Source organism: Loxodonta africana, chromosome 4 (genome assembly GCF_030014295.1).
Source record: "Loxodonta africana isolate mLoxAfr1 chromosome 4, mLoxAfr1.hap2, whole genome shotgun sequence".
Taxonomy (NCBI): Eukaryota; Metazoa; Chordata; class Mammalia; order Proboscidea; family Elephantidae; genus Loxodonta; species Loxodonta africana.
Window position 1 is genome coordinate 85,544,031 of NC_087345.1, and position 10,048 is coordinate 85,554,078.

A 10,048-nucleotide genomic window follows, 5' to 3' on the forward strand; every position below is an offset into this window, starting at 1 on the left:
CAGAGAAAAATACCAGTATTTAATTATGTATGAAAGGAAAACTTTTGTGTGTGTGTGTGCTTTCTTTTCTTTTTTTTTTTTTGGTGTGCCTAACCGAAGCCACATATGCATTGTTTTCAATTGCCTCATATGCATGTGAGGGCTGGACGGTGATTAAGGAAGATCAAAGAATTGACACCTTTGAATTGTGTTGTTGGCGAAGAATATTGAATATACCATGGGGTCAAGAGGACGGAAATATCTGTCTTGGAAGAAGTTAAGTCAGAATGCATCTTTAGAAGCAAGGATGGCGAGCCTCCATCTCACATACTTTAGACACATTATCAGGAGGGATCAGTCCCTGGAGAAGGACATCATCCTTGGTAAAGGAGATGGTCATCAAAAAAGAGGAAGAACCTCAATGAGATGGATTGACACAGTGGCTGCCAAAATGGACTCAAGCATAACAAGGATTGTGAGGATGACACAGGAACAGCAGTATTTCATTCTGTTGTACATAGGGTCACTATGAGTTGTAACTAACTCAATGGCACCTAACAACAATAACAACAACAACACAAAAGGAAGGAGTTCTGGTAGCATGGTGGTTAAGCAAGCTGAAAGTACAGTGGTTCAAACCCACCAACTGCTTGAAGGGACAAAGATGTGGCAATCTGCTTCTGTAAAGATTATAGCCTTTCGAAAATAACAGGGCAGTTCTACTCTGTCCTACAGGATCACTAAGAGTTGGAACTGACTTGATGGCAATGGGTTTATGTATGTATGGGATGAGATTATTGTGGGAGATGATTAAATATATTTTAGAAAATGTCTAAATTATGAATTATGTAACTAATAAGAACAATGTCACTTCCACTATGGTGATCCTGCTGGTATTTGAAATACTGATGTCATAGCTTCTAGCATCATAGCAACACAGAAGCCACCATCATATGACACACTGATAAATGGGCGATGGGGCAAGATATAACACCACATAATAAGACAAGGTCACCCAGGGCATCACTTTAATAGGCACTGTGGTTAGATGTATTGGAGGAAAGAGTTTCAGCACTAAAAAAAAAAAAATCAAACTTGCCGTTGAATCGATTCTGACTCATAGCAACCCCATAGGACAGAGTAGAACTGTGCCACAGAGTTTCCACTGAACGCCTGGTAGATTTGAACTGCCAACCTTTTGGTTAGTAGCCATTGCACTTAACTGATAGGCCATTAGGATTTTAGACACTTTTAAAAAATATATAGGGTGAGAAAATCATAAATTTTGCCGTTATAGGAACTAATTTTTATGATTATATGATGAAAGTTGCTTAGAAATAATTTGTAGGTTACTAAGCTTTAAAAAATATTTGTTCTACTTAATAAAAATTAAATTATTGTTAACACTTTGTTATTTAATCCCAAAGTACAAACTTGAGTATATCCCACCTAAATTTAGAGACCATCTCAATGGTAGGTTTGATGCGTTGAGAGCTAATGACTACAGATCAGATGAGCTATAGGATGGCATCAAGGGCATCATACACAAAGAAAGCAAAAGTCATTAAAGAGACAGGAAAGAGATAAAAGTAAAGTATTATAATCACATGTGCAAAGACCTGGAGTTAGAAAACCAAAAGGGAAGAACATACGCAGCATTTCTCAAGCTGAAAAAACTGAAGAAAAATTCAAGTCTCAAGCTGAAATATTGAAGGATTCTATGGGCAAAAAATTAGATAATGCAGGATGTATCAAAAGAAGTTGAGAAGAATACACAGTCACTTTACCAAAAAGAATTGATCAACATTCCACAATTTCAGGAGATAGCATATGATCAAGAAACTGTGATACTGAAGGAAGAAGTTCAAGCTGCACTGAAGCCACTGGCAAAAAATTAAGCACCAGGAATTAAAATAATACACATTAAGATCTTTTAAGAAACAATGCACTTTTGGAAGTACTCACTAGTCTATGACAAGAAATTTGGAAGATAGCTACCTGGTCACCGACTGGAAGATATTCATATGTGTGCTCATTCCAAAGAAAAGTGATCCAACAGAATGCTTAAATTATCAAACGATGTCGTTGTTATCACATGCAAGTAATATTTTGCTGCAGATAATTCAAAAATAGTTATAGCAGTACATCAAAGGGAGCTGCCAAAAATTCAAGGTGGGTTCAGAAGAGGATATGGAATGAGGGGTATTCTTGCTCATGTAAGATGGATCTTGGCTAAAAGCAGAGACTACCAGAAAGATGTTTACCTATGTTTTATTGACTTTGCAAAAGCATTTGACTGCGTGAATAACATTGGGAACAATGCCACTTCCAGAACGTTTAATAGCGCTCATGTGGAACCTCTTTATAGACAAAAACTCAGTGGTTCAAATAGGACAAGGGTATACTATATGGTTTAAAATCAGGAAATGTGTGCATCAGAGTTGTATACTTTCAACATACTTATTCAATGTGTTTGATGAGCAAATAACTGAGAAGCTGAACTTTATGAAGAAGAAAGTAACATCAGGATTAGAGGAAGACTTATTAATAACCTGTGTCATATGCAGATAACACAACCTTGCTTGCTGAAAGCGAAAAGAACTTGAAGCACTTACTGATGAAGATCAAAGACTACAGCCTTCAGTATGGATTAAACTTTAACGTAAAGAAAACAAAAACTCAGGAGAAGAGTCCAAGATGCTGGAGTAGCCAGAAGCTTCCTATGGTCCCTCTTAAAACAAAGACCAGAAAAAAACAAGTGAATTGATTATATATGATCACCTAGGAGCCCTGAATATCAAAGACAAAGTTGAGGAGTTGGACTGAGCAGCAGGGGGAGGGAGAGGCCGTTCAGAAGCAGCGAGAATTTGCCTGACCTGACTTGGCTTGCACCCTGCAGGGTGAATTGGGTTGCACACACAGGCTGTGGCAAGCAGTAGTGTTCAGGTGGCATTTTCCAGATCAGAAGAAACCAAGCAGCAGAGGGTCTACCCAAGCCTCTGGAACCATGGAGAAGCAGTGCTCAATCAGTGAAAATTAAGTTTAAGCATCTAATCCACCACACTGATCAAAAAAAAAAAAACCCTCCTGCCTTTTGGGGAGTATCTCTCTCCCATTTACCTGCCCCTTCCCCATTCTACTATGGGTGCCAGTCTGGCTTCATCAATTGCTGGGCTGGAAGTAGAAACCATCTCGTGCCCCAAGCCATTCTCCTGGTTTGAAGAGGGAAAAAATTAACAAACAGGAAAAAATAATCTGCCAGCTCCCCTAAGCCATGAACTCAGGTCAGGCACAGCCACTTTGCATAGGTACAGGCATAAGGGGTCCACATACTTTGAATGAATTTTACACCTACCTAGACCTGTGTGGGTCCGTTTCAACAGCATAGGTCCTCATTAGCACAGTATAACAGGGCATATGCCTGAATTCTATTTTCAAGTGCAACAGCTATAAAGGGAGTGGCAATTTCATGATGTTTGACACCACCCTGCCCATTAAGCAGGGTCCTCACCTACCCATATCTGGGGCCTAAGGACTGGTGGCTTCATCCACTCTACCTAGCCACCTGAGAGAGGGGTCCAAGAATAAGTGGTTCCTCCCAATCCTTAAAGCCAGCATTTTTGGGTGCCCAAAGTCCAGCTGTCAAACCCACCCACCTATGCTCTGTAGGGAACAGAGACTGCCTTCCACCCAGACACTCAGGAGCAGCTGTCAGCCCCTCTCTTGCTCTGTATATGACCCCCTACTATAGCTAGATACTTCTGTGCCTGCTTCAATCACCCCTGCCTGTCTGGGACTGCAGGTGAGGGCCTACGCCACACACTCGATGACTGACAATCTGGACACCTGAACTGAATCCACACTAGAAAACTAAACAGACTCCTGGGCTAACATACCTAGTTACAGGATGTGGGAGCTCCAAAGGTGTCAATAATCAAACTAGCTCACACAACAGGCCTATCTGGGCATATCAAAACAAAACAAAAGAAGCTAGGGCATAGTAAGCAAACAAAAAATAAATATAATAACTCATTGATGGCTTGGAAACAACAGTCAATATCAAATCACATAAAAAGGCAGACCATGATAGCTTCAGCAAGCCACCAAAACAAAGAAGCAACAAACCTCCCAGAGGAAGATAAAGTCTTAGAAGTATCAGAGGTAGAGTTCAAAAGATTAACATACAGAACTTCTCAAGAGATCAGGAAAGAGATCAGGCAAAGCCCAAACCAAACCAAGGAACACACAAACAAAGCAACAGAGTAAAGTAAGAAGGTTATACAAGAGCACAATGACAAATTTAATAGGCTACAAGAATCCATAGAGAGACAACAAACAGAAATCCAAAGATTAACAATAAAATTTCAGAATGAAACAACTCAATAGAAAGTCATAGGAGCAGAACTGAGGCAATGGAAGTCATAATTAGTGAGACTGAAGATAAAACACTTGACACCAACTTATTAGAGGAAAAATCAGACAAAAGAGTTAAAAAAATGAAACCCTAAGAATTATGTGGGGCTCTGTCAAGAGCCATGACCTACAAGGGACTGGAGTACCAAAACTGGGCGGGGGGAGAGGGGGCAATTAATGGAAAATACACAGAGAATTGTTGAAAATTTGTTGGCAGAAAACTTCCCTGATATTGTGAAAGATGAGAAGACATCTATCCAAGAAGCTCATTGACCCCACACACAGTAGATCACAAAAGAAAATCATCAAGACAAATTGTAGTCAACCTTGTCAATACCAAAGATAAAGAGAGAATATCAAGAGCAGCTAGGGATAAATGAAAGGTCATCTACAAAGAAGAGTCAATAAGACTAAGCCCTGACTACTCAGCAGAAACCATGCAGGCAAGAAAGCAATGGGATGACATATACAAAGCCTTGAAGGAAAAAAATTGCCAGCCAAGAATTACATATCCAGCAAAACTGTCTCAAAAATATGATGGTGAAGTTAGGGCATTTCCAGATAAACAGAAGTTTAGGGAATTTATAAAAACCAAACCAAAATTACAAGAAATACCAAAGGGAATCCTCTGTTCAGAAAATCAATAACCTAAGATAAAACCCAAGACACAGGATGGAACAACCAGATATCAATGCAGATAGGGAAGTCACAAAAATAAATCAAAGCTAAAACACTGAAAATAGGGAAACAGACATTAAGATGTACAAGATGACAACAATAAAACAAAAAAGAGGGACTAAACGATATAGTGATAGAGCTTTCATATGGAGGGGAAGTCAAGGCAGTATCAAGGAATAAACGATTGGTATAAACTTAGAAAAACAGGGGTAAATATTAAGGTAACCCCAAAGGAAATGAACAATCCTACACAACAAAATAAAAAACAAGGAAAACATAAAGATTAAGCAAATACAAAATGAAACAATGAAAAAGATGAAAAGAAAATACAAATCACCACTTGGGGGTGAATATAGGACTGTAAGCATTTTTCAACACTTACAGAACTTTAAACCACCATAGTGACTTTTACTGAATGTGAATTAAAAAAATCACTAGGATGTTGGTGGAATTCAAAACGGAATGCAGAGTATGACAGATGACTTCACTGTTTTACAAAGTAATGACATATCCAAAACACAAGAGGGTGGGTAAGAAAGTCACTGACCTGAGTAATTTTGATAAACATCATTTTTGAATACTCCGCAACTCAAGAGTAAAAGATCACACTGTATTATGGCTGATAAAACTGATTAATTGTACATAGTCTAGCACTTTTGAAACATGCTTACCAGGTTGAACAAATAAAGGAATATGTTAATAATGAGAGCTAGGTTGCTGCCTATAAGGGAAAGACATTACAAAGAAGCAAAGGGGAAATGCTATAATAAACCGTGGGCTGTAGGATTGGAGTCAGAAGTATCATTCGGAACTTAGGTTTATTTTTTTATACAGGTAGAAGGATACATAGATGAATTGTACGTATATAGATGGTTTAGTGTACAAACTGGTATTTTCTATCTCTGTCCACTGACAAATTCCAGGAAGAAGTAATAAATAAATAAATAAATAAAGGCATTTATTCCAGAAGTGAAAGTGTGAACTGCCTTTCTTAAAAAACACATTACTTCTGAGACACAGAAGGTATGGTGTGTATTAGTTTTCAGTGCTGCATAACAGAGGACCAAAAACTTAGAACATTTAAATAACACACTTTCTTTATGTCAGAGTTTCTGTAAGGCAAAAACATGGCCACTGCTTAGCTCGATGCCTTCAAGAATTCACAATGGCCGCATCCTCATCTCCAGGCTAGACAGTGGATAGATCCTCTTCAGAAGCTTACTCAGGTTGTTGGCAGCATCAGTTTTCTTATGTCTGTATAATTGATGACGCTTTGCTTCTTCAAAGCCAACAATGAATACTCTAGAGAAAATCAGCTAGCAAGAAGTCATATGCATGGTAGCACAATACAAGAGTGACTTTGCATCTTTCTTACAAAATCTAACAATTACAATAACCATACTGTGTTAAGTACAAGCAAGAAAAAAGGTCTTTTCCACACTCACGAGGAGGAGATTACACACGGGCATGAACACCAAAAGCTGGGGTCATGGACACTACCTTTAAGTCTATCTGCCACATCTTGTAAAAGAAATATTTCCCTGGAAGGTTGGTAACAAAGAAAATGGAAATTGAATGAAACACTAAAACATAACAGTTATAAAAATGTTAGAAAAAGACATAAGATGTACCTTTTTTAAGTTAAAAAGTACTGTTTTAAGTGGTCATAACAAAAGAAAGTTATTCTGAAATAAGACAATCAGCCTAAGTCAACTATAATTCTCAGAACCATAGAATTGCCTGCTCTGACAAGTACAGGAGAATATGAAACACGTTAATTCCAAGGAGAAAAGAATTTGGTAAACTTAAAAATGCACTCACTCCTCAGGTATCCATACCGTTACGTTCTAAAGACCAGGTTATTAAGGGAGATTGGCCTTATGTGAGAGTCCAGGGTTGCGCCCCATCTTGGCGCTGGTGACCCCCCCACCCCCGCATCACTCATCTGCAGTCCGGCACCCCCGATTCATCTAGAGATGTGTGCGATGTGGCAGGCCGCCCTTGCCCACCACATCTGCCCAACTACTGTGGAACCTGCAGCAGTAGGTGGTGGTAGTGATGGTAGTTGGGTGTTGCCTGCCGTGGATGGGGACCCTGCTCATCCTCCCTCTACCCCGGCCACTGGAGTCCCATGCATCTCAGTTCCTCTTTATTCAATCATCCAGTCAGTTTCAACTTCATGAATAACTTTACCAACATAAAAAACTTCAGTTTCTATTCAGTAATAATAAAGTACCAAAAAGAAAAACAAACAAACCCGTTCCCATGGAGTCAATTCCAACTCATAGTGATGCTATAAAACAGAGTAGAACTTCCCCATAGGGTTTCCAAGGAGTAGCTAGGAGACTAGAATGACTGGTCTTTTGGTTTGCAGCCAAGCTCTTAACCACTGCACCAGCAGAGCTCCAATGAAATATCCAAGACTTTATTAAATGCAAAGAAATACGTACAGTCAAATTTTTTAAAAACTTATTGAGAATTTTTGTTCATGGTGCTGTTTGAATGCAGATGACCTTTCAGATACATACATTGAAACTTTATGATGAGTCACACAAATATTTTCTTTGCTTGTAATTCTCAATTTAATTGTTTTAATCCTATGGTCTATTACTCACAATATAATGGATTCTGTGGTAATTATTTTGTACATAAAACAATAGAACACTGAAAATACTCACTTTCCATGAATTCCTCAAGAGTTTGTTTACTGATATATTGTGAATTTTTTTCTTTTGTATCATAAACCTAGAAGCTAATTGGAATGAATTTTGAAATAAAATGTTTATAGCTTTCAAACCCTTAACAATTTTTTTTTCCCAATCTCTAGTTTCTCTTCGTAATTATTTTGGTGAAGTCTTTTGATGAGCATAAGTGTTTAATTTTTAGAAGATCCCAGTCATCTCACTTATCTTCTGGGGTTTGTGTCTTATTAGTTATGGTTTGTATCCCATTAATGCTGTGTATTGGGATCTCTAGAGTTGATTCTATTTTTTCGTCTATGATTTTTGTAGTTTTTGGTTTATATTTAGGCCTTTGATCCATTTTGCATTAGTTTTTGTGTATGGTGTGAGGTATGGGTCCTGTTTCATTTTTTTACAGATGAACGTTTGTACTTTTTCTTTGCTTCCTCAATCTCATTGGAGAAATTATTAATATTAAAACCTCAGAACATTTAATAACAAATGTAAACCCTGTTGGATCTCTTTTTCTTTCCAATCAGCACACAGTTGGCTTATTCAGAGATATTTTTCTGATTTTCCTTCAAATAAAAGTGTATAATATCTGGGTTCATCCTAACAGTCTAGTAATTAAGCTATTTATTTGGAATCAAATTAGTAGATTTTTTTTCAATAGATTTTCTGATTCTCTCTTGAAGATATCACAGTAGATTTATCTCTGCCTTTGATAACAAAGAGGAATTTACTCAGGTGTAAGACCCTGGGGATTCTTGTGGAGAAGACGCTAATTGACTAGCTTCATCATAAACTTAAAAAAATAAAAACAACAGAATTAACTGTGTCTTTATGGGATTTACTGGGAAATCTGAAATTTTAATATTAAAATGGAGTCTAATTCCCATAAAACCAAACCCAATGCCAACAAGTTGATTCTGACTCAAAACAAACCTACAGGACAGAGTAGAATTGCCCCCAGAGCTTCCAAGGAGCATCTGGCAGATTCAAACTGTTGACCCTTTGGTTAGCAGCCATAGCACTTAACCACTACATCACCAGGATTTCCCTAATTCCCATACTAGGGATTAAAAGGTTGTATTAACATCTTGGAAAACCCTGGTGGCATAGGGGTTAAGTTTGGCTGCTAACCAAAATGCCGGCCATTCGAATCTACCAGTTGCTCCTTGGAAACCCCATGAGGCAGTTCTACCGTGTCCCATAGGATCATTATAAGTCAAAATCTACCCCACAGCAACAGATTTTTTGGTTATTTACAACTCAAGGAGCCCCTGGATGGTGTAAACAGTTAATTGCTCGACTAACAATAACAGAAAAGTTGGCAGTTTGAACCCACACAGAGACACCTCGGTAGATAGGCTAAGCAATCTGCTTTGGAAAGGTCACAACCTTGAAAATTCTATGGAACAGTTCTATTCTGAGTACATGGGGCCAACTTTAGTTAGTTGGAATTGACTGGAGGGCAACTAGCAACAACAACAATTTGATGTTTTTCAGTGTATCTAAGCCAAGATTAATCCAAAGAGAAGAAAACTGCAGCTCTCTCATTCTCCATTTGAAATAAATGAGATCTAAAGAGATTAAAATTCCAGAAAGAAGGGAAGCTTTCTGAAGCAATACCAATATTTTCAGGTTTTTTTTTTTTTTACTGGGGTTGATTGCTGTATCTGACCTCTGGTCGGAGATGAGAATTTGAGCTTGGTTCCAGTGGAGAGGTGTTTTTCTGGTTCAGAAAAATCAACAAAACTATTGGCAGTCCAACAGAGTTGGAGTGAAAAATAGGAAAATATATAAACTTCAAATAAAAATTTAGACCACTTTCATCCCTAAAGACACCTGCCAAATTCTAAAGCTAGATGGCATTGAAGGCAAAACAGGTAAGCAGTTCCAGCAGGTTTCCCTTCTAGCATGTAAAGAGCTAATCTGTATATTTCTGAAAATCCTACTCTCAATGATAAGAAAATATAAATCCTATCCCTACCACAGGTTATTAATTGTACATTTGGAGACCCATACAGTAGATATAGGAGTTTTCCAGAGGTAGACTGAGTCTATCTAAGTAAAATCCAGTTTCAATTAAACACACTTTCACTTTTGATTAAGTTAATCAGCTTGCTTCTATATGCATATCAGAGAAAAATATAACTTACCAGAAGCATATAAAGGTTTTAAAAACAATTACTTGCATTCAACACAAACAAAGAAGCATACCAACATAAAGTATTATAAAACTAATAAAAGACAGAAGAATTAGAACCAGAAGTGATCCAGAATGCATATAGGTG